Raw genomic sequence first — 22669 nt, forward strand, 5'->3', positions numbered from 1 at the left:
GTAGGCTTTTGGGAATATAAACTGATGGAATCTTGGGGAAGAACATTTGGCAGCGACTATCATATTTACAGCACCTTTGGCCCAGCTTTCCCACTAAAAGGGAGATATACTATGGATAGATTTACAGAAGTTTGCCAAGCAGCCATGAAAAAGGATGAGATTATGTCCTTTGCAGCAATGTGGATAGAGCTGAAGGCCATTATCCTAAGTGAACTAATAATGCAGGAAAAGAAAATCAAATATCACATGTTCTCACTTGTAAGCAGGAGCTAAACAATAGGTACACATGGACATAAAGATGGAAATAATAGACACTGAGGATTCCAAAAGGGGGGAGGGGGAGGGAGGAGAGGGTTGAGAAATTTCCTATTGGATACGAGGTTCCCTATTTGGGTCATGGGTACACTAGAAGCCCACCAGTATGCAATATATTCATGTAATAAACATGCACGTGTACTCCTCGAATCTAAAATAAAATTTTAAAAAAATTTAACTTTGCCAAGATAATCTATGAGGTCAGTTTCATTACAGTTTTTGTAATTGCAAAAAATTTTAAGACAGAAAAAACTCTAAACTGACCATTAGCAGGAAACTTATAAAAATATATATTTTTTATTTCAATGGGTTTTGGGTGAACAGGTGGTGTTTGGTTACATGAAAATGTACTTTAGTGGTGATTTCTGGGATTTTAGTGCAGCCATCACCTCAGCAGTGTACACTGTACCCAATGTGTAATCTTTTATCCCTCACCCCCCTCCTATGCTTCCCTCAGGTCCCCAAAGTCAATTGTATTACATTATTCTTATGCCTTTGTGGCCTCCTAGCTTAGTTCCCACTTGTGAGAACATACGATGTTTGGTTTTTCATTTCTGAGTTACTTTACTTAGAATAATGGTCTGCAACTCCATCCAGGTTGCTGTGAATGCCATTATTTTATTCCTTCTTATGGCTGAGTAGTATTCCATGGTATATATGTACCACATTTTCTTTATTCACTTGTTGGTTGATGGGCATTTGGGCTGGTTTCATATTTTTGCAATTGTGAATTGTGCTGCTTTAAACATGCATGTTCAAGTGTCTTTTTCATAAAATGACTTCTATTCCTCTGGGTAGATACCCAGTAGTGGGATTGCTGGATCAAATAATAGATCTACTTTTAATTCTTTAAAAAAAATCTCCACACTGTTTTCCACAGTGGTTGTACTAGTTTACATTCCCACCAGTAGCGTAAAAGTGTTGCCTTAGCTGGGCGCAGTGGCTCACGCCTATAATCCCAGCACTTTGGGAGGCTGAGGTGGGCGGATCACAAGGTCAGGAGATCAAGACCATCCTGGCTAACACGGTGAAACCCCGCCTCTACTAAAAATACAAAAAATTAGCCGGGCGTGGTGGTGCGTGCCTGTAGTCCCAGCTACTCAGGAGGCTGAGGCAGGAGAATGGCGTGAACTCGGGAGGTGGAGCTTGCAGTGAGCCGAGATGGTGCCACTGCACTCCAGCCTGGGCAACAAAGCGAGACTCCGTCTCAAAAAAAAAAAAAAAAAAAAAAAGTGTTGCCTTTTCACCATATCCACACTAACATCTTTTTTTTTATTTTTTAAATTATGGCCATTCTTGCAGGAGTAAGATAATATCGCAGTGTGGCTTTGGTTTGCATTTTCCTGATAATTAGTGATGGTGAGCATTTTTTCATGTTTGTTGGCCATTTGTATATAAAATAAATTTGTATGTAATTATTTTGAGAATTGTGTATTCATGTCCTTTAGCCCACTTTTGGAAGAAATTGTTTTTTTCTTGCTAATTTGTTTGAGTTTCTTGTAGATTCTGGATATTAGTCCTCTGTCAGATGAATAAATCGTGAAGATTTTCTCCTACTCTGTGGGTTGTCTGTTTGCTGATTTTTTTTTTTTTTCTGTGCAGAAGCTTTTTAGTTTAATTAAGTTCCATCTATTTATCTTTGTTTTAATTGCATTGCTTTTGGGTTCTTGGTGATGAAGTCTTTGCCTAAACCAATGTCTAGAAGGGTTTTTCTGATGTTATCTTCTAGAATCTTTATGGTTTCAGGTCTTAGATTTCAAGTCTTTGATTCATCTTGAGTTGGTTTTTGTATAAGGTGAGAGATGAGGATCCAGTTTCATTCTTCTACATGTGGCCTGCCAGTTATCCCAGCACCATTTGTTGAATACGGTGTCCTTTCCCCATTTTATGTTTTTGTTTGCTTTGTCGAAGATCAGTTGACTGTAAGTATTCGGCTTTATTTCTGGGTTCTCTATTCTGTTCCCTTGGTCTGTGTGCCTAGTTTCATACCAGTACCATGTTGTTTTGGTGACTGTAGCCTTATAGTATAATTTGAAGTCAGGTAATGTGATGCCTCCAGATTTGTTCTTTTTGCTTAGTCTTGCTTTGGCTATGCAGGCTCTTTTTGGGGTCCATAAAAATTTACGATTGTTTTTTCTAGTTCCGTGAAGAATGATGGTCACTGTTGGTGTATAGCAGTGCTACTGATTTGTGTACATTGATTTTGTATCCTGAAACTTTACTGAATTCATTTATCTGTTCTAGAAACTTTTTGGATGAGTCTTTAGGGTTTTCTAAGTATGTAATCATATCAATAGCAAATGACAGTTTGACATTCTCTTTACCAATTTAGATGCCTTTTTTCTTTCTCTTGTCTGATTGCTCTGGCTAGGACTTCCAGTATTATGTTAAATAGAAGTAGTGAAAGCGGGCATCCTTGTCTTGTTCCAGTTCTCGGGAGGAATGCTTTCAACTTTTCTCCACTCAGTATAATGTACGCTGTGGGTCTGTCAGAGATGGCCTTTATTACCTTAATGTATGTCCCTTCTATGCCAATTTTGTTGACAGTTTTAATCATAAAAGGATGCTGGATTTTGTCAAATGCTTTTTCTGCATTTATGGAGATGATCATGTGATTTTTGGTTTTAATTCTGTTTATATGGTGTATCACATTTATTGACTTGCATATGTTAAACCATCCCTGCATCCCTGGTAGGAAACCCTTTTTATTATTATGGATTACCTTTTAGATATGCGGTTGGATCCAGTTAGCTGGTATTTTGTTGAGGATTTTTGCATCTAGGCTCATCGAGGATATTGGTCTATAGTTTTCTTTTTTGATTATGTCCTTTGCTGGTTTTGGTATAATGTTAAGGTAATACTGGCTTCATAGAATAATTTAGGGAAGATTCCCTCTTTTTGTTTCTTTTGCAACAGTGTCAATAGGACTGGTACCAATTCTTCTTTGAATATCTGATAGTATTCAGCTGTGAATTTATCTGATCCAGGACTTTTTTTGTTGGTAATTTTACTACCATTTCAATCTTGCTGCATGTTGTTAATCTGTTAAGAGTTTCTATTTCTTCCTGATATAATCTAGGGGGGTTGTATATTTCCAAGCATGTAGTGCTGGCTTGGTAATGGTGAATTCTCTCAGCATTTGTTTGTCTGAAAAAGACTTTATCTTTCTTTCATTTCTGAAGCTTAGTTTCACTGGATACAAAATTCTTGGCTGATCATTGTTTTGTTTAAGGAGGCTAAAGATAGGACCCTAATCCCTTCTAGCTTGTAGAGTTTCTGCTGAGAAATCTGCTGTTAATCTGATATATTTTCCTTTATAGGTAACCTGATGCTTTTGTCTTACAGCTGTTAAGATTCTTAATCTTGACTTCAGATAACCTGATGACTATATGCCCAGGTGTTGATCTTCCTGTGATAAATTTCCTGGTGTTCTTTGAGCTTCTTGTATTAAGATGTCTAGATCTCTAGCAAGGCCAGGGAAGTTTTCCTTGATTATTTCCTAAAATAAATTTTTCAAACTTCTAGATATCTCTTCTAACTTGGGAACACTAATCATTCTCAGGTTTGGTCATTTAACATAATCCCAAACTTCTTGGAGGCTTTGATTTTTTTTTTTTAATTCTTTTTTCTTTTTCTTCGTTGGATTGGGTTAATTCAAAAGCCTGTCTTTGAGCTCTTTCTTCTACTTGTTCGATTCTATTATTGTAACTTTCCAGTGTATTTTGCATTTCTCTAAATGTGCCTTTCATTTTCAGAAGTTGTGATTGTTGTTTATTTATGCTATTTTTCTGGTGATGTTTTTTGTCCATATCCTATGATATGGTTTGTCTCTGTGTCCCCACCCAAATCTCATTTCAAATTGTAATCCCCACATGTCAAGGAAAGGACCTGGTGGGAGGTGATTGGAGCATGGGGGTGGTTTCCTCCATGCTGTTCTCATGATAGTGAGGGAGTTCTCACGAGATTTTGTTATTTGATAAGTGTCTGGCATTTCTTTTGTGTGTTCTATCTCTACTGCCACCTTGTGAAGAAGCTGCTTGCTTCTCCCTTGCCTTCTGCCATGGTTGTAAGTTTCCTGAGGCCTCCCTAGCCATATGTAACTGCGCCAGTTAAACCTCTTTTATTTATAAATTACCCAGTCTCTGTAGTATCTTGATAGCAGTGTGAAAATGGACTAACACAACCAGTACTTTTGTTTTTCACCTTTCTCTGGTGCCTTCTTGAGTAGCTTAATAATCGACCTTCTGAATTCTTTTTCTGGCAATTCAGAGATTTCTTCTTGGTTTGGATTCATTGCTGGTGAGCTAGTGTGATCTTTTGGGGGTGTTAAAGAACCTTGTTTTGTCATATTACCAGAATTGTTTTTCTGCTTCCTTCTCATTTGGGTAGACTATGACAGAAGAAAGATATGGGGCTCAAGGTCTGCTTTCAAATTCCTTTGTCCTATGGGGTGCTCCCTTGATGTGGTGCTCTCCCCATTCCCCTAAGGATGGGGCCTCCTGAGAGCCAGACTGCAGTGACTGTTATTGCACTTCTGGGTCTAGCCACCCAGTGGAGCTACCAGGCTCCAGGCTGGTACTGGGGAGTGTCTTCAAAAAATCTTGTGATGTGATCCATCTTCAGGTGTCTCAGTTGCGGACACCAGCACCAGTGGAGTTGACAGGGGAGTAAAATGCACTCTATGAGGGTCGTTGGTTATAGTTTTGTTTAGTACATTGGTTTTCTCAAATGCTGGTTGTGCTAGCAGTGAAGTTATCATGTGGACAGATGCAGGACCTCCAGTTAGCCAGGGTGTTTCAGGCGGTGAAATTAGCTGTTATTTTCTCCTTTCTTGGAGCAGCGTTGTTCTTTTATGAGTTGCTGTATTGGCTTGAGTTAGTTGTTCATCAGCCAGGAGGTGGCGCTTTCAAGAAAGCATCAGCTGCAGTAGCATGGGGGGATACAAACTTGTCCTAAGGTCTCTTGGATAAACATTCAGGTTTCTCAGGTGACGGGCGAGGCCATAGAGCTCCCAGGAGATTTCGTCTTTTGTCTTTGGCTACCAGGGCACGTAGAGAAAGACTTTCAGGTGGGGCAGCACTGGGCATGTCTGAGCTCATAGTCTCCTTGGGCAGGGTTTGCTGCTGCCCCCACTGAGTGGATGGGGTGTGGTTCTCAGGCCAATGGAATTACGTTCTCAAGAAGATTATGGCTGCCTCTGCTGCTTTGTACAGGTCACCAGGGAAGTGGAGGAGAGCCAGTAGTGACAGACCTCATCCAGCTCCCACACAGCCAGCAAGGCCAGTCTCACTCCCATTGTGCCCCACCAACAGCACCAAGTTTATAACCAGGCAGCCGATAAGCAGGGTTGAGATCTTGCCCAGGCTACAAGCCTTCCAGCTAAGAAAGCAAGCAGGGCTTTCAGGCTTCTCCATCTCCCCACCCACCACAGTGGCTTCTGTGCTCATATCTGCACTTCCCATTCGCCCCCCAACCCCTGGATTCTGTCCTGGAAAATTTGCACTTAGTCGAATTTATTACAAAATCCATCTGGAAGTTTTCTTCTCCCTGAGGTTCTTACCCAACTTCACTGGCAGCCCTCCCCAGGACCTCTGTGAGATCGAGTCCCAGATGACTTCCCTGGGGACCGGGAGTGCCTACAGGTCTCTTCCCGCTGCTTCTTCTACTTTTATATTCTTCTCAGCTCTCTAAGTTTGTTTCAGCTCTAGGTAACGTTAAATCCTTCTCCCATGATAGGGATTTTCAGTTTCCCCAGTGAGGATGTGTGTTCAGAGGTGGACTTTCTCCCTCTCACATTTCGGGCACTCACAGTTTTTCAGCTGTCTCATGGAGTTTGCAGCAGCAAGCAACAAGGGATCAGTGATCTCTTTCAGTTTTCCTGGTACACTCCGAAGGTAGTTCTTGAAGCGAAAGTTTATGATGTTGTAACCACCCAACAGGTTCACCTTGCTTGCTGCCTAGACAGAACCGATATATTAAGACAGGGGAATTGCAATGGACAAAGAGTAATTCATGCAGAGCGAGCTGTGCGGGAGACCGAAGTTTCATTATTACTCAAATCAGTCTCCCTGAGCATTCAGAGATCAGGGTTTTTAAAGATGATTTGGTGGGTAGGGGCTTGGAAAGTGAGGAGTGCTGATTGGTCAGGTTAGAAATGGAATCATAGGGGGTTGAAGATAGGTTTTCTGAGTGTATTCTGTTCCTGAGTGGGACGGCAGAACTGGTTGGGCCAGATTACTGGTCTGGGTGATGTCAGCTGATCCACTGAGTTCAGGGTCTGCAAAATATCTTAAGCAATGGTGTTAGGTTTCACAATAGTGATGTTAACCCCAGGAGCAATTTGGGGAGGTTCGGACTCTTGGAGCCAGAGGCTGCATGACCCCTAAACTGTACTTTCTAATCTTGTAGCTAATTTGTTAGTCCTGCAAAGGCAGACTGGACCCCAGGTAAGAAGGGGGTCTTTTCAGGAAAGGGGTGTTATCAATTTTGTTTCAGAGTCAAACCACGAACTGACTTCCTTCCCCAAGTTGGTTCAGCCTATGCCCAGGAATGGACAAGAACAGCTGAAGGGTTAGAAGCAAGATAGAGTCAGTCAGGACTAATTTATTTCACTGTCATAATTTCTTCAGTTATAATTTTGCAAATAAGGTTTCAATGTGAGTCTTCTCACATTCTTCTGTCTGTCCAAGTGGGAGCTGCAAGTCAGTCCTGACTCCTACCCGTCATTTTTTCTTTTTTTATTTTATTTATTTATTTATTTATTTATTTTTGAGATGGAGTTTCGCTCTTGTTGCTCAGGCTGGAGTACAAGGGTGGGATCTTGACTCACTGCAACCTCAGCGTCCCGGGTTCAAGTGATTCTCCTGCCTCAGCCTCCTGGGTAGCTGGGATTACAGGCATACGTCACCACACCTGGCTAATTTATTGTATTTTTCTTTTTTTTTTTTTTTCAGTAGAGATGGGGTTTCACCATGTTGGCCAGGCTGGTCTCAAACTCCTGACCTCAGATGATCCACCCGCCTCAGCCTCCCAAAGTGCTGGGATTACAGGCGTGAGCCACCGTGACAGGTCCATTTTTTCTAACCTGAAAAATAATTTAAACAGGCATGGTGGTTATGCTTGTAATCCTAGCACTTTGGGAGGCCAAAGTGAGGATCACTTGAGACCAGAAGTTCGAGACCAGCCTAGGCAACACAGCACAGACCCCCTTCTGTACAAAAAAAAATTAAAAATGAGCCAGGCATGGTGGTATGCACCTGTAGTCCCAGCAACTCAGGAGGCTGAAATGGGAGGATCCCTTGAGCCCAGAAGTTCAAGGATGCAGTGGACTATGATCATGTCACTGTACTCCAGCCTGGGTGACAGAGCATGATCCTGTCTCTAAAAAATAGAATATCTAAAAACTAATTGAATAACTTGACAACACCAATTATTGGTAACGTTGCTGAGCAATGGGAAGTCTCCTCCATTGCTTGCTGTATGGATGGGGGTTGGTGGGTACCAATCTTTAGAAACAGTTTGATACCACCTAGGAAGTTGACATACATATGACCTAACAAAACCAGGCCTAAGAATACATCTCTTTTTTTTTTTTTTTTTCACTCGTTTCCCAGGCTGGAGTGCAATGGTGCAATCTTGGCTCACTTCAACCTCTGCCTCCTGGGTTCAAGTAATTCTCCTGCCTCAGTCTCCCAAGTAACTGGGATTACAGGCACCCATCACCATGTCCGGCTAATTTTTTGTATTTTTAGTAGAGATGAGGTGTCACCGTGTTGGCCAGCCTGGTCTCGAACTCCTGACTTCAGATGATCCACTCGCCTCGGCCTCCCAAAGTGCTGGGATTACAGGTGTGAGCCACCGCGCGTGGCCAGAATATGTCTTTGAGAAATGGTGTACATTGTGTTAATTGTGCTCACTCAAAGGAAAAAAGAATGGTGCACACCAGCACCAAAATATATCTATAAGTATGTATGTTCATAAAAGCATTTTCCGCAATAGGCCCAAACTGGAAACAACCCAAATGTCCACCAGTATTAGTACTGATTTTTCCAAGTGTGATTTAGTCCTATAATGGAATACTTTACAGTAATGAAAATGAATAAACTCAGCTATGTGCCACAATTTGGATGACTCCCATAAATATAACATAGAGCAAAAGAAGAAACAATAAAATTCATAAAGTATGACTTCATTCAAATAGTGTTGATAAATAGGAAAATAAACTATCTTACTTGGAAATGCATCCACAGATGATAAAAAATTTTTTAATGCAAATAAACTGTTACAAAAGTCAGGATGAATGACTTCTAATAGGTAGGGAGGCGGCAGTAATTAAGTATGTGAAAGGAAAATAAATCTTGGGACCCCAAAATCACTAAAGGGAAAAGTCAAGCTGAGAACTGCTTAGAGAAAAACCTGCCTCCCGTTCTATTCCAAGTCATCCCCCTGCTCACTGACACAAATGCACATCTGATTGCTTCCTTTGGAAAGGCTAATCAGAAACTCAAAAAAATGCAACCCTTTTTCTCTTATCTACCTATGACCTGGAAGCCCCCTCCCTGCTTAGAGTTGTCCCATGATTCTGGACTGAACCAATATACATCTTACATATATTGATTGATGTATCACATCTCTCTAAATTATATAAAACCAAGCTATACCCTGACCACCTTAGGCACATATTGTCAGAACGTCCTGAGGCTGTGTCAGGGTTGTGCATCCTTAATTTTGGCAAAATAAACTTCCTAAATTGACTGAGACCTATCTCAGATATTTGGGGTTCACAAGTAGGAGCCCCCACTTTTGCCCTTTGGGTGGTAGCAATGTTGTTTCTTGACCTAGGCAGTACTGAAATGATTGTGTGTGTGTGTGTGTGTGTGTATTTTAGCACTTTAGGTACATTATATAGCACAATAAAAGAAGAACAAAAGAAATAGGGTCAGATGCCGTGGTTCACACTTGCAATCGCAGCACTTTGGGAGGCTGAGGCGGGCAGATCACCTGAGGTCAGGAGTTTGAGATCAGCCTGGCCAACGTGGTGAAACCCCGTCTCTACTAAAAATACAAAAATTAGCTGAACGTGGTGGCGGGTGCCTGTAGTCCCAGCTATTTGGAGGCTAAAGCACAAGAATCACGTGAACCCAGGAGTCAGAGGTTGCAGTGAGCCAAGATTGTGCCACTGCACTCCAGCCTGGGAGACAGAGTGATACTCTATTAAAAAAAAAAAAAAAAAGTAAAAAGATATATTTCTTAAATTAGAATATAAATAAAGCACAGCCATTCTTGACTTAGAAAAATAATAGAGCACAGGCAGTCATTGTGCTCTTTTAATTTTTTAATTTACAGCTTTTAACCTGAAGTGGTTAAACAGGAAGGTCCTAGAGAGCTTTTTATCTGAAAAGCTGTGTGAAGTGTTTGGCCCTGCCATCTTTTCCCTTGCCATCCATGTCTTTTGCTGAGGGACCAGGGAATTTGACAGGAGAATGTCAGTGGATGGGCAGGGTCAGAGCTGAGGCGAGTAGACGTTTGCTGAGGAGACACTGGACATAAGGTGTGCTCATAACACTACCTTAGCAAACAGCTCAGCATGCGAGGAGGCCGAAGTGAGCTAAGACTCCACTCATTCACAAAGGTGAAGCCAAATCAAACAGCTTGGCAAATCACAGCAGCTTGCTCAGATACTTGTTCTTTCCTTTATTAAACAAATATTTATTGCACACTTATCAGATGTTAAATTTGCCACAGGCCCTGGGAATATAAAGGTGAAGTTTTTTTCCTGGAGGGATATTACTTTATAACGGAGGAATGACACAGTAAGTGAATACATTATAACAAAAGGTTAGACAGCAAGTGGTCTGAAGAGAAATAAAGCAAGGCAAGGAGATAGTGACCAGTTGCTTGCCTATTTTAGATGGACTGATCAGGAAAGATCTCTCTGAGATGGTGGCATTTGGGCAGAGACTTGCATGAAGAGAGGCAACAGAGATGCAAGGTAGAAAAAGCAAGCACGAAGGCCCTGAGGTCAGAGTAAGCTTGGTGTGTTCAGGGATCAGCCAGAGATCCACTGTGGCCAGAGCAAAGTAATGAAGGGAAGGTGAAGTTAGAGAGGCCAGCAGTGGTCAAATCCAGTAGGATCTTGTGAGCTATGGATTTTATTCTCTGTGTGCCACTGGAGTGTCAGCAGGCTCTAACTTGCTTGATCATGCTGAGAACTGTTATCAGCTCTCTGGGCTTTCCAGGTGTTTGATGCAGACTCATTGTCTCCTGAAGTACTTTGGGAAGTTCTTTGGAGGCACCTCCCTATGCACCACATCTTCCCCCAACTGGAGATATCTTGCCTGTATCTCCCCTGGTGTAGGTTAGTACTCCTGACTGCTCCCTTCTCCCAGAGCTTCTCAGTATCCCTCCTGCCTCTTTCACCTGAGCTCACCTCTCCAGGCAGTGCTCCCTCAATCTTTCTGTTCTTTCCCTTTCTCTCTCTCTCTCTCTCTCGCTCTCTTTCTCTCACGCACGCGCATTTCTCCATACGTACACACTCTCTCACTCACCATCCTTATCTGGGTCACAGCAATTGTTCAGCATCCTCCATCAGCAGATGGAGATGGCTCCCTATTCAGCACCTTCGCCTCTCTCCTCCACTAGCACGGAGAGCCAGCCCCAGCCTCTAAACATGGGTCCCCTGCATCCACCAACTGCAAAAGACATTTAACCAGTTCACAGAGAGACTAAAAGGCCCCTTTCCTTGGGCCAATGTTTCTCAGTCAACAATATTGACCTTTGGGACATTTATTTTGTAATTGCAGGGGACTATCATATGCATTTGAGGATGTTTAGCAGCACTGTGGTCTGAATGTTGGTGTCCGCCCAAAATTCGTATGTTGGAACCTAATACCCAATGTATAATACTAAGAGTGGGGTCTTTGGGAAGTGATTAGCTCGTGAGGGCTCTACCCTTATGAATGGGATTCTTGCCCTTATAAAAGAGGCTTGAGGGAGCATGCTTGTCCCTTTCACCACATGAGGATGCAGCAGCAAGGCACCAACTCTGAAGCATAGAGCAGTCCTCACCAGACACCAAACCTGCCAGCACCTTGATCTCGGACTTTCCAGCCTCCAGAACTGTGAACAGTAAATCTCTGGTTTTTAGAAATTACCCATTTCGGCTGGGCGCGGTGGCTCACGCCTGTAATCCCAGCACTTTGGGAGGCCAAGGTGGGCGGATCACGAGGTCAGGGAATCGAGACCATCCTGGCTAACACGGTGAAACCCCATCTCTACTAAAAATACAAAAAATTAGCCGGGCGTGGTGGCAGGAGCCTGTAGTCCCAGCCACTCGGGAGGCTGAGGCAGGAGAATGGCGTGAACCCGAGAGGCGGAGCTTGCAGTGAGCCAAGATCGCGCCACTGCACTCCAGCCTGGGCGACAGAGCGAGCCTCCGTCTCAAAAAAAAAAAAAAAAAAGAAAGAAATTACCCATTTCAAGATATTGTGTTGCAAACAGATTAAGACAAGCAGGATTTCTGGCCACTAGCCAATAGATGCCAGCAGCAGCTGCTGAGCTGGGACAACCCAAAATGTCTCCAGACATTGCCAACTGTCCCGTTAGGCAAAAAATCACCTTGATGGACAAGCCACTTCAGCCCTGAGCTGAAACTGAGGGAAATCCTGCTTCCCTGTGGGAACGGGGTATGGAGCTCAAAGCTCAAGGCAACAGCTTCCTCCTCATCAATCTCTAATTCCACCTTGGGTTTTCCAACATCTTTTATACCCTCACGTGGCAAAGGCTTAAGGGTTGCAATACCCGTTTTCAAAAACCCTTTTTCTAATACTAGAACAGACCCCTGCTATCTCCGTGGGAAACATGAGAGTATTTGGAACCTGGAGTTCTGGCACCTCAATCAAAACTGAGACATAAATTATCCCATTCTCTCATCCTATTATGCTATCATTTTTTGTGAAAGAAAAACAGGGGCATACATACATATCACACATGTATTTGCTAGTACAGTCTCTGCATAGAGCATCTTTGGGAAGACTCACAAGAGTCTTGAATGATAATATTTGTTTTGTTTTGTTTTCCGAGGTATTTTTTTCTAGGTGGCTGGACAAGCAAAGATAGAGACTTTTCACTTTTATAACTTTTGAATTTGAAACCATTTCACCTTTAAAAGATAAAAAGAGCCAATAATTCAGAAAAATAAAAGAAAGAAAGAAAGAAACCCCAGTTTTAGGACCTTATAAGGAGAGGCAGGATTGCATACGAAAAAAGCCCATATGGGCTTTATTTATTATTAGAAGGCAAGAAGGTCCAGCTGCTCTGTGGCCCAAGACTGTCCCTGGGTAAAAACTGAAGCAGACAAAAACAATTCGTGTAATTGTTACACAGATACCTCAGGTCTGTGAGATTCTGCCTCTGAAGAATCAATTTAAAAACTGATTATTCCTACCTGACAGCTACAAAATCAATGTCCTCCCTCCCTCCCTTCCTTCCCTCCCCCCTCCCCCCTCCTTCCCTCCCTCCCTCCCTCTCTCCTTCCCTCTCTCCCTGCCTCTCTCTCTCTTTCCCTCCCTCCCTCCCTCCCTCCCGTCATTCCTTCCTTCCTTTCTCTCTCTCTCTCTCTCTCTGTCTCTCTCTCTCTCTTTAAGTATTCAAGTGCTCACTATGTGCCAAGCACTGTCCCAGGAGCTGAGGATACAGCAGTGACCAAAACCCCTGGCCTTCACATATTCTAATGCAGGGAGAGAACAGAAAATGCAGAATAAGTAAATAACACAGTGAGTTAGAGAGTGAGAAATGCTAAATAGAAAAATAAAATAAGAAGAATAAAAAATAAGAAACTGACTGTTGAACAAACTCCTGAAGGTGCTGAGGATTTTCGGACTTGCACACAGGGCCTCATACTCAGAAGAGACCTACACTTGGTTTGATTCTCTGCTGTCACCATCTTGACATTCCTAATGATTTTTTAACAAGAAGCCCCACATTTTCACTATACACTGGGTCCCACATATTCTGTAGCCGGTCCTGATTTCCGATAACTCGGGGATGAGCCTTTCAGGTAAAAGGAACAGCGTGAACATACCTGTTGGTGGGGTTAGCGCGGTAACGGGGGTGATGTGTGTTTGGAGGAAGGGAGGCAAGATGGTGCACTTCCGGGTTCTTCACCACCAACTCTTCCCGCCCGCGCGAAAATGCAGCCGGCGCCCGGGAAGGTGCAGATCAACTGGGCATGCGCCAGGTGACGTCAATCTGAAGCGACTGAGATTTACCTGGTCGCACCTGTGGAACGCCCCCCCCCCCCCCGCCCCCACGCCCGTGCCCCGCCTATTGCCCTCCCACTCCTAGAAAAGCCGCTCTTGGCCAGCGTCCCACGCAGACTTCCCAGCCCCACTCCCGTGGGGATGTCGGGACGGCCAGAACTCCCTCCGAGAGCCCCACTGGGGGACTCTGTCGGCCTTCTTTGCCGGAGGCCAACAGACCTCTTCCCCACACCTTAAGTGACCAAAAATAAACTTGCAGTTTTGCTCTTACACTTGCCTACCCGCTGGTTCTTTTGCGCCCGCTCTGGTGGTCTTAGAAAAACAAATCAATGTGCACACATCATGAGGCCATCCTCAGGCTGGGCTTCCCTGGGTGAGATGGAAAACAAGCTGTGAAAACAGGAGTGATCCTACATATGTTTTAAAAGGACCACTCTGGATTTTTCTTGCGAATAGGCTCCAGGTGAAGAATGAAATCAAGGAAATCAATTAAGAGGCTGATGAAATAATCCAAATGAGACCTGGCTCAGCCCCAGGTGTTGAGTGAAGGCAATGAGAGGTGGTCAAATTCTGGATGCAATCAGAAGGCATAGTGACAGGATTTGCCAGATTCTTCTATAGGCTAAGAGAGTAAAAGAAGAGTCAAGGATGGCTCTAATGTTGGCCTGAGTAACTGATAGGAGCGAGCTGCTATTTTGAAATGCAGAAGACTGTGACAGAAGGAAGTTTTTCAGGGAAGATGAGAAATTTATTTTTGAATTTTTAAGTTTAAGATAAACTATTTCACCTCTAAGAGGAGATGTCCAATAAGTAATTGAGTATCTGTGTCATGAGTTTGTGGGGGAAGTCTGTATTGACAATATGTATTTAGGGGTCATTAGCTCACACAGATGTATCTAAAGTCATGGCAGTAAATGAATCATCATGCAAGTATGTAGACAGAAAAGAAGTTCAAGGTTTGAGTTCTGAGATACACCATAGTAGAGGATGAACATGGGGGGGACCAGCAAGGGAAGGCTCCAAAAGTATGCGTTGTATAGAAAAGTTACCATCCTTAGCCGGGCGAGGTGGCGGGCGCCTGTAGTCCCAGCTATTCGGGAGGCTGAGGCAGGAGAATGGCGTAAATCCGGAAGGCGGAGCTTGCAGTGAGCTGAAATCCGGCCACTGCGCTCCAACCTGGACGACAGAGACTCCATCTCAAAAAAAAAAAAAAAAAGAAAGAAAAGAAAAGTTACCATCCTAATGTAGACTAATTGAGAACATTTTTTGATATATTGAAACATAAGAGACATACAGCACTACAAACGCATACAGTTTTGACATCAGCCCAGGCTTTGGTCAGAGCTTCCAATTCGAACAACTCATTAGCAAATCTTGTAACTGGCTAGCAGAAGAGCCATGAAGCCCAAGCCATGAAAATTGTGACGATGATGATGATGATGATGATTAATTTTTTTATAACAGAGAGAAAGGCTAGACTTATGGGGTGACCAACAATGCTGGTTTATCCAAAAAGGGGATTCCCAGGACACAGGGCTGTCAGTGCTAAACCAGGTAAGGCATAGGCAAACTGGAATGAGTTGGTCAATCCAACTTAATGTCAGTCCTTCACTCAAATCTAACCCTCTCAGTTAATTAACTTGTATTTTCTCATCCATAAAAGTAGGAGTGACACAGAGTTGTTATTAAAATAAAATAAAGTAAGAAAATTGCCCATCAGAATGCCTGACACTTACTTAGTAGGCGCTCAATAAGTTATGGCTATCATTAGAAGAAGAAAAGCACTCTGTGTGCCTCAGTACACCCTATGGACACCATTGGATTATGGCAAGCAAAATATTGGCCTGGCACAGTGGCTCACACCGGTAATCCCAACATAGGCTAGGAGGCCAAGGCAGGCAGATCACTGGAGGTCAGGAGTTCGAGACCAGCCTGGCCAACATGGCGAAACCCTGTCTCTACTAAAAATACAAAAATTAGCCAGGCATGGTAGCACGTGCCTGTAGTTCCAGCTACTCAGGAGCCTGAGGCAAGAGAATCACTTGAACCTAGGAGGCAGAGGTTGCAGTTAGCCGAGATGATGGCGCCACTGCACTCCAGCTTGGGCAACACAGTGAGACTCCATCTCAAAAACAAAAAAATTAGAGTTCACAATTATGATCTTCAGTTACTAAAGAACATTAAACTATAACTGTTATGTTCCTGTATAGCAATATTATCCATTAAGATGTGTGGGAGTCATGATACTAGGCATGAAATAAGGAGAGGAAGCACAACACAATATTTGGTCCTACTGTACATAGTATTTACACTGCAATATTATCTACACTAGTTATTGAATTACAAGTTATAGAATTGAATTATAGACAAATTATGGAGAAATTAACAATAGTTTCAGAACATAGTGTAAATATTATTAATCTGTATATTGTGAAAGTACAGCTATAGTAGACAGAGGTAGCAAAGTGGAAATGGGATAAAGAAGGACAAAAACAGCAGAAGCATGAAGAGCCAACATGGGGAATTAAGAAATGCAATCTCTTGTTTGCGGAATAAGAAGTTAAAGTTGAATTGTGTTGCTTAAAGATGCCCTAATTCCAAGTGGAGAAACTGAGAAGGGTAATAGAACCATTTTGGAGGGTGGGAAAATCAGATGAGAGAGACAGAGAGAGAGAGAGAGAGAGAAAAGGGAGAAAGGGAGGGGAGAGGGAGGGATGGAGAGACATCACATCTTCTCCCTCCCTTTCTCTCTCCTTGTCTCTCTCTCATCTGATTTTAAACATATGCATTAATTCTATTTACGAAATTTTAAAAATAAAAACAGAAAGGATGTGAAAATGACTGCCAAATCAAAATAATTTAAAGAAAGAATATTTGGATGCATAAAGGCATTCGGCTTTTCAGAAAACGGAGTTATTACATACCCATTCCTTGAGTGTGTAAGAATACCAAGATCTTAATCCACCCAGTTTCCCTTTCACTCTGAAGCTGAACCACTCTTTATAGACACTGAAAATTGGATTCCTGTTCCTCAATTGCACTTTGTTTACATAAACAGTAGGTACTCAATCAACCCGTAAGTACACCACCATTTTTTATGAAATCAGCCTTCCACCTGGGATAATAGCTCTAAGATATTCATTGCCTAACTTTCAAAGCTCTGCATTATTCTATATACAGGGTGTTCCTGTCCAACTTGGCTTCCGTAAGAACTTCAATCAAATTAACAGACCACATTCAAATTTGTCAATTGTCCTAATAATAGCTATTATAGGTTCAGGATCATACATAATGTGTAGTTGTCATCTCTCTTTAGTTTCCTTCAACCTGGACCAGTTCCTGAGTCTTACCTTATTTTTATGATCTTGATATTTTTAAAAAGAGCAGGTTACTCACTTTGTAGAAAGTCCATCAATTTGGGTTTGTTTAGTATTTCTTCATAATTACATTTAAGTTATACAGTTTTTGGCAGAAATACCCCAAAAGTGATGCTATGTTCTAATGCCATCCTATTAGGACATGCACAATATCCATTTAAGCTGTGATGTTTTATCTTTTATAAGATAGTGTCTGACTCTTCTATTGTAAAATTAACTATTAAGTATTTGATATTAATATGTAGTCTGTGGAGATAGCTTTGGAATTATGTAAATATTCTAGTCCCTATCAAATGTTCACCTGCTAGTTTTAGGATCCACTGATGAGTCTTTCTTGAATCAGTTTTTATTATTAATGATTGCAAAATGATCCTAGCTCTATCATTTCTTCCATGCTTCTTAGTTGGCATCTCACTGCAAGGTAGAGTTTTCCGTGCTGCCCCAGTTATTTATTTATTCATGCATTTATTCATATCAGCATGGACTTGTGGATTTCTATTTTATTCAGTGGATTGTATCTGTTATTAGCATTATTTGTTTTGATGCTTAAATTATCCCAGATTTGGTCAGTGGAAACTTCATTAAGTTGGTTTCTGTGTTCTTGTGAATAAAAGGAATAATAATACCCCCTTATTATTCTTCAAGCAATTTTTACTTTCTGGCACTAAAAATATCCTTCAGGCTCATCTTGTACTTGTTTGTTCCATATCTGGAATCAGCAATTTATTCAAGGATCCTTGGCTCCTTTTAGTAGAAAATAGTATTTAGAAACCAAGATCTGGGCACTACACATGCTCATGGCTACGGGGATATTATTGCTTCTAGGCCTTCACAAGAGACAGAACTAGAAATATATGAACACACACACAGCCTAGATTTTTTTTTTTTATGTCAGTCTGTCAAAGCCATATTCAAAACCATGAGCTCACACCAATATTTCCAATCCTTAACTAACACTCCAGGGTTTTTTCCAGACTTTGCTTTTTTCATGTTTGTAATCCCTTTCTCAGATGGTGAGAAATCTGGATTCCATTTACTCTCAATATATTTACTTTTTCAGTCAATCCTCTAGTATGTAACTAACCTCTTGGCCTCTCAGCGTGTCCCTTTGACTAACCCCAATTATACTGGCTGAACCATCAGCCCCAATCCCACCAAACACACTAACTCAACAGTTCAATCCTCAGCCCAGCAGTCCTGGCCACACTGGCTGATTCTGTGGCACTGGAGCCACCAATCATGCCAGCTGAAGGCTCAGCCCCAACTCTGCTGACCATGTTGACTGCACCAATCCAAAAACTAAGTTTTAAAAACCCAAAGTCTTGCCGTAATTAAAATAGTCTATTACAGAAGAAGAAAAAGACATCAGTGGTACAGAGTAGAGAATCCAGAAATAGACCTAAATACGCATGGCATTTCAGTTCATAATAAAGGCACCATTTCCAACCAGTGGATTTATATGTAATCTAATCAGTGGGGTAAATAAAATAGTGTGGGGTTAACTGAAAGATTGTTAGGGAAAGAAAAGATGAATGTGTAGCACTATTTACTCTGAAATTAATTATAATTGTATCAAAAATTTTGTATAAAATAAATCCATACAATTTCTGAATAAAGCATGAATTAATTTATTTAAGATTCTGGAATGAAAAAGGCCTTTCCAAGAAGAACACCAAGACAGAAATTTGACACATTGAATCACACACAATTTATTTTCTCTTTGACCAAAAATAAATCAATAAAGCCAAAAAATCATTGACAAATTGGAGAAAGACATTTTCAGTACAGGAAAGCAAACAACTAATGTCCGTAATGTACACAAAGTTTTATACTGCTAAACAAAGTAACAGATAAACTCAAATAACAAATGCAAAATGCCAGCAAACTTCTGTTCCTTATAAATTACACAGTCTGGTCAGGCGCAGTGGCTTATGACGATAATCCCAGCACTTTGGAAGGCCGAGGCAGGCAGATCACTTGAGGCCCTGGCCAACGTAGCAAAACCCCATCTCTATTAAAAACACAAAAATTAGCCAGGCATGGTGGCTCATGCCTGTAGTCTCAGCTACTCAGGTGGCTGAGGCAGGAGACTCACTTAAGCCCAGGAGGCAGAGGTTGCAGTAAGCCAAGATCGCACCACTGCACTCCAGCCTGGGTGATGGAGTGAAACTGTCTCAACAACAAAAGAAATAAATAAAATTAAAAAATAAATTACACAGTCTAAGGTATTACATTATAGCAGCACAAAACAGGCTGAAAGAGTCACAATCTGTGATAATCTTATTGTTTTTATTGACAGGCTCCCTTGTTAAAATATAAGTTATATTAGTACCTGGCACCCAAGAGGCACTTAAAAAATGTTTATTAAATTAATGTTAAATGAGAGGATTCTGGAAAAGTAGTTTGAGGCTAGACTAGTAAGGATCTTGAAATGCCATTATTTGAGAGTTTGGACTTCGTTCTAAAGGCATTGGTCACAGTCATCAAAGAAGATATCTGCTCTAGAAAAATAACTGTAATGGTGGTTGGTGATGAATTTTAAAGGGAGAGCCAGTTAAAAGGTTACTGTGGCCAGGCATGGTGGCTCATGTCTGTCGTCCCAGCACTTTGGGAGGCTGAGGCAGGTGGACTGCTTGAGCCCAGGAGTTAAGAGACCAGCCTGGCCAACGTGGTATAAGACCCAATCTCTACAAATATTAAAATTTAAAAAACTAGCAAAATGTGGTGGCACACAACTATAGTCCCAGCTACTCAGGAAGCTGATGTAGGAGGATCACTTCAGCCTGGGAGGTCAAAGCTTCAGTGAGCCATGATCACATCACTGCACTCCAACCTGGGCAATAAAGCAAGACCCTGTCTCAAAAAAAAAAAAAAACAAGTTTTGGTAATTGCTCAGGTCAGAGGAGACTTCAGCCTGAACTAGGGCAAAGGGAGTAGAAGAGAAACTGTTTTGAGGTGCCATCAACACAAATTGGTAATAACTAAAACCTCTATTTATTAAGTGCCTATAGTAGGCCCAAACACTGTACTATCTTCACAGTGGCCAAGTAAGATTGGTGTTAGTATACCAATTTTGCAAATAAAAAGGCAAAACAAGTTGCAGAGAACTTAAATTCCCCCAAAGTCACACAGCTAAATAAGTGGCTCTTCTGGATTCCACTGCAGGGCTGTCTCATTCCCAAGTCCAAGGAATGAAGGAAAAGGAGTGATGCTAAGTTTCCAGCTAATGTAATTACTCAGATTTCCTTCACTGAAATATGTAAAGGTTTTATTGGAATTGTAATGAATGTGGCTTTGGACATGCTGTGTATGAGAATCCTGTAATACAGTAGGTGTTTCTGCATGAAACAGAAACTGACCCTGGCTACCTTGCTGAATAGGATAATTCTTGGAAGGCTATCAGGGCTCACACAGCCACAGTTAGGCTGGAGGTACAGGCTTCATAAAAAGGCCAAGAAGTCAGAGAGTTCCAGATGGCTAGGCAACGGAAAGAAGTCACATATGTATTCATTTCACAAATAGCTACTGAGTGTCTGTGATGGTTAATACTGTCAACTTGACTGGATTGAAGGATGCAATATTGATCCTGGGTGTGCCTGTGAGGGTGTTGCCAAAGGAGATTAACATTTGAGTCTGTGGGCTGGGGAAGGCAGACCTACCCTTAATCAGGTGGGCACCATCTAATCAGCTGCCAGAGAATATGAAGTAGGCAGAAAAACGTGAAGAGACGAGACGGGCCTAGCCTCCCAGCCTACATCTTTCTCCCGTGCTGGATGCTTCCTGCCCTTGAACACTGGACTCCAAGTTCTTCAGTTTTGGAACTCGGACTGGCTCTCCTCTCCTTGCTCCTCAGCTTGCAGACAGCCTATCGTGGGACCTTGTGATGGTGTAAGTTAATACTTAATAAACTCCCCTAGTTCTGTCCTTCTAAGAGAACCCTGACTAATACAGTGTCTACTGTATGCCAGGCATTTAAGAGCAATAGGGATACAGTAATAAACACGGTATCTCCATCTTCATGTAACTTTGAGTAGGAAAGCCAGATAATAAAACAAATAAATTAAATAAAAAATACAAAATAGTAGTAAATTGTACTTATTACCAAAAATGGTAGTAAATAAAACAAGGAAGGGGAATAAAGAGTACCTTGAGAAAAGGGAGGCTGTAATTTTTAATGGAGTAATCAGAAAAGACTCTGAGAGGGATCTAGTCTTCCCATTGCTGCCACCATAATGAATGGAGATCTCCAAATGTCCCCATGTTGCTGTTAATTCTCTCAAGAATCCGAGTGAGTCCTGGGAGCAAGCATCTGACTGGCAAAGCTGAAGGCACATGCCCACCCCCTTAGTTCCTCTGAAGTGAGGGAGAGGGAGAACTAGCCCTTTAACTTTTTTACAGTAGGTACCTACTTTCAAACAACATATTTTAAAATAAGAGATTTTCCTAAAAACAGAAGGACATTTGGACTCTAGACAACCAAAACAGTCACATAAATGGGGGAAATCATTAAGGGAGAGTCAAAGAAAAGACTCATAGAAGAATGAGGGGGAAAAAATAGAGGCTAGGACTCTGGAGAGCCTTGAAAACATTTTAAGAGGCAGGGAGACAAAAAGGAACCAGCAAAGAAGGCAAGAAAGAAAACAATCAGGACATAGCAACGTCTGAGAATCCAAGGATAGAAAGCGTTTACAAGGCAAATGGTGACCTTTGAGAGAGCAGTGTGAGATGACGTTTGGAAGCACAAGCCAGATTGTAAATGGAAAAGGAATTAATGGTGAGTGAAGTTAAGTACAGAGTAATTTCTGAGCCAGTGTTACACATCCATAACTTATATTGTTGTAATACTGTTGCGAAATCAGGAGGACCAGAGAGAGACCTTGGGGTGTATACAGGAGGATATCTACATGCATTCAGACCAGCGGACTTAACATTCAAAGATTGCGCCCAGAACAAAGACAGCACTTGATTTTTATACACACTTTAAAAAGGGATGGGCTAGCTTGAAGCAGGCTTACAGTGGTGTGAAAGCAGGGATACAGAGGCAGGACAAAGACAGTTAATCAAATTGTAACAGGTTCATAACTCAGGATTACCCATGACCATGGCTATGCAACCCAGATGTCCATTATCTAAGTCTGCCTAGTGCCTAGCACAGCTTGTTCCATGGCCTTCACTATGGCATCCAGGAGATCTGCTCAGACGGTTTATGAACTTCACTCCACTGATTAGATAAAACAGAAGACTTGAAGTCACCAGTTACAGAGAACAGGAATTTATAAACTCATATCATAAAACAAAGGAAAATTTGTTTTTCTTCTCCCTGCATGGAGGGAGTGCTGGGAGAGTTTCCAGAGCACATTCCTTTGTGTCCTGGCTCCTTAGACAGTATTATCAAGACTTTCCCTGGGTCTGGGCTATGCCTGTTGCTGCCTCTGGAACAAGTCAGCCTAATGCAGGAAAGCTTATTTCTCTTTTTAATTTTATTTTTCTTTAATTTCCCGCCTCAATAGGACTTGCAAAATATATTTATATTATCCTGAGACAAAAGGGCAGGACTTTTGTGTAGCACTTTGTCCTCACTTCACTTTAACTTCACAATACCTTTGTGAGAAAGGTCTTATTCCCATTTAGTGAGATAGAGGAAAATGATATCCAATATTCAGTGTGGGAGACGACTGTAACTTTCTTCCTGGAATGCATCTTGTTGATAAAGATCAA

Source organism: Piliocolobus tephrosceles, chromosome 1 (genome assembly GCF_002776525.5).
Source record: "Piliocolobus tephrosceles isolate RC106 chromosome 1, ASM277652v3, whole genome shotgun sequence".
Taxonomy (NCBI): Eukaryota; Metazoa; Chordata; class Mammalia; order Primates; family Cercopithecidae; genus Piliocolobus; species Piliocolobus tephrosceles.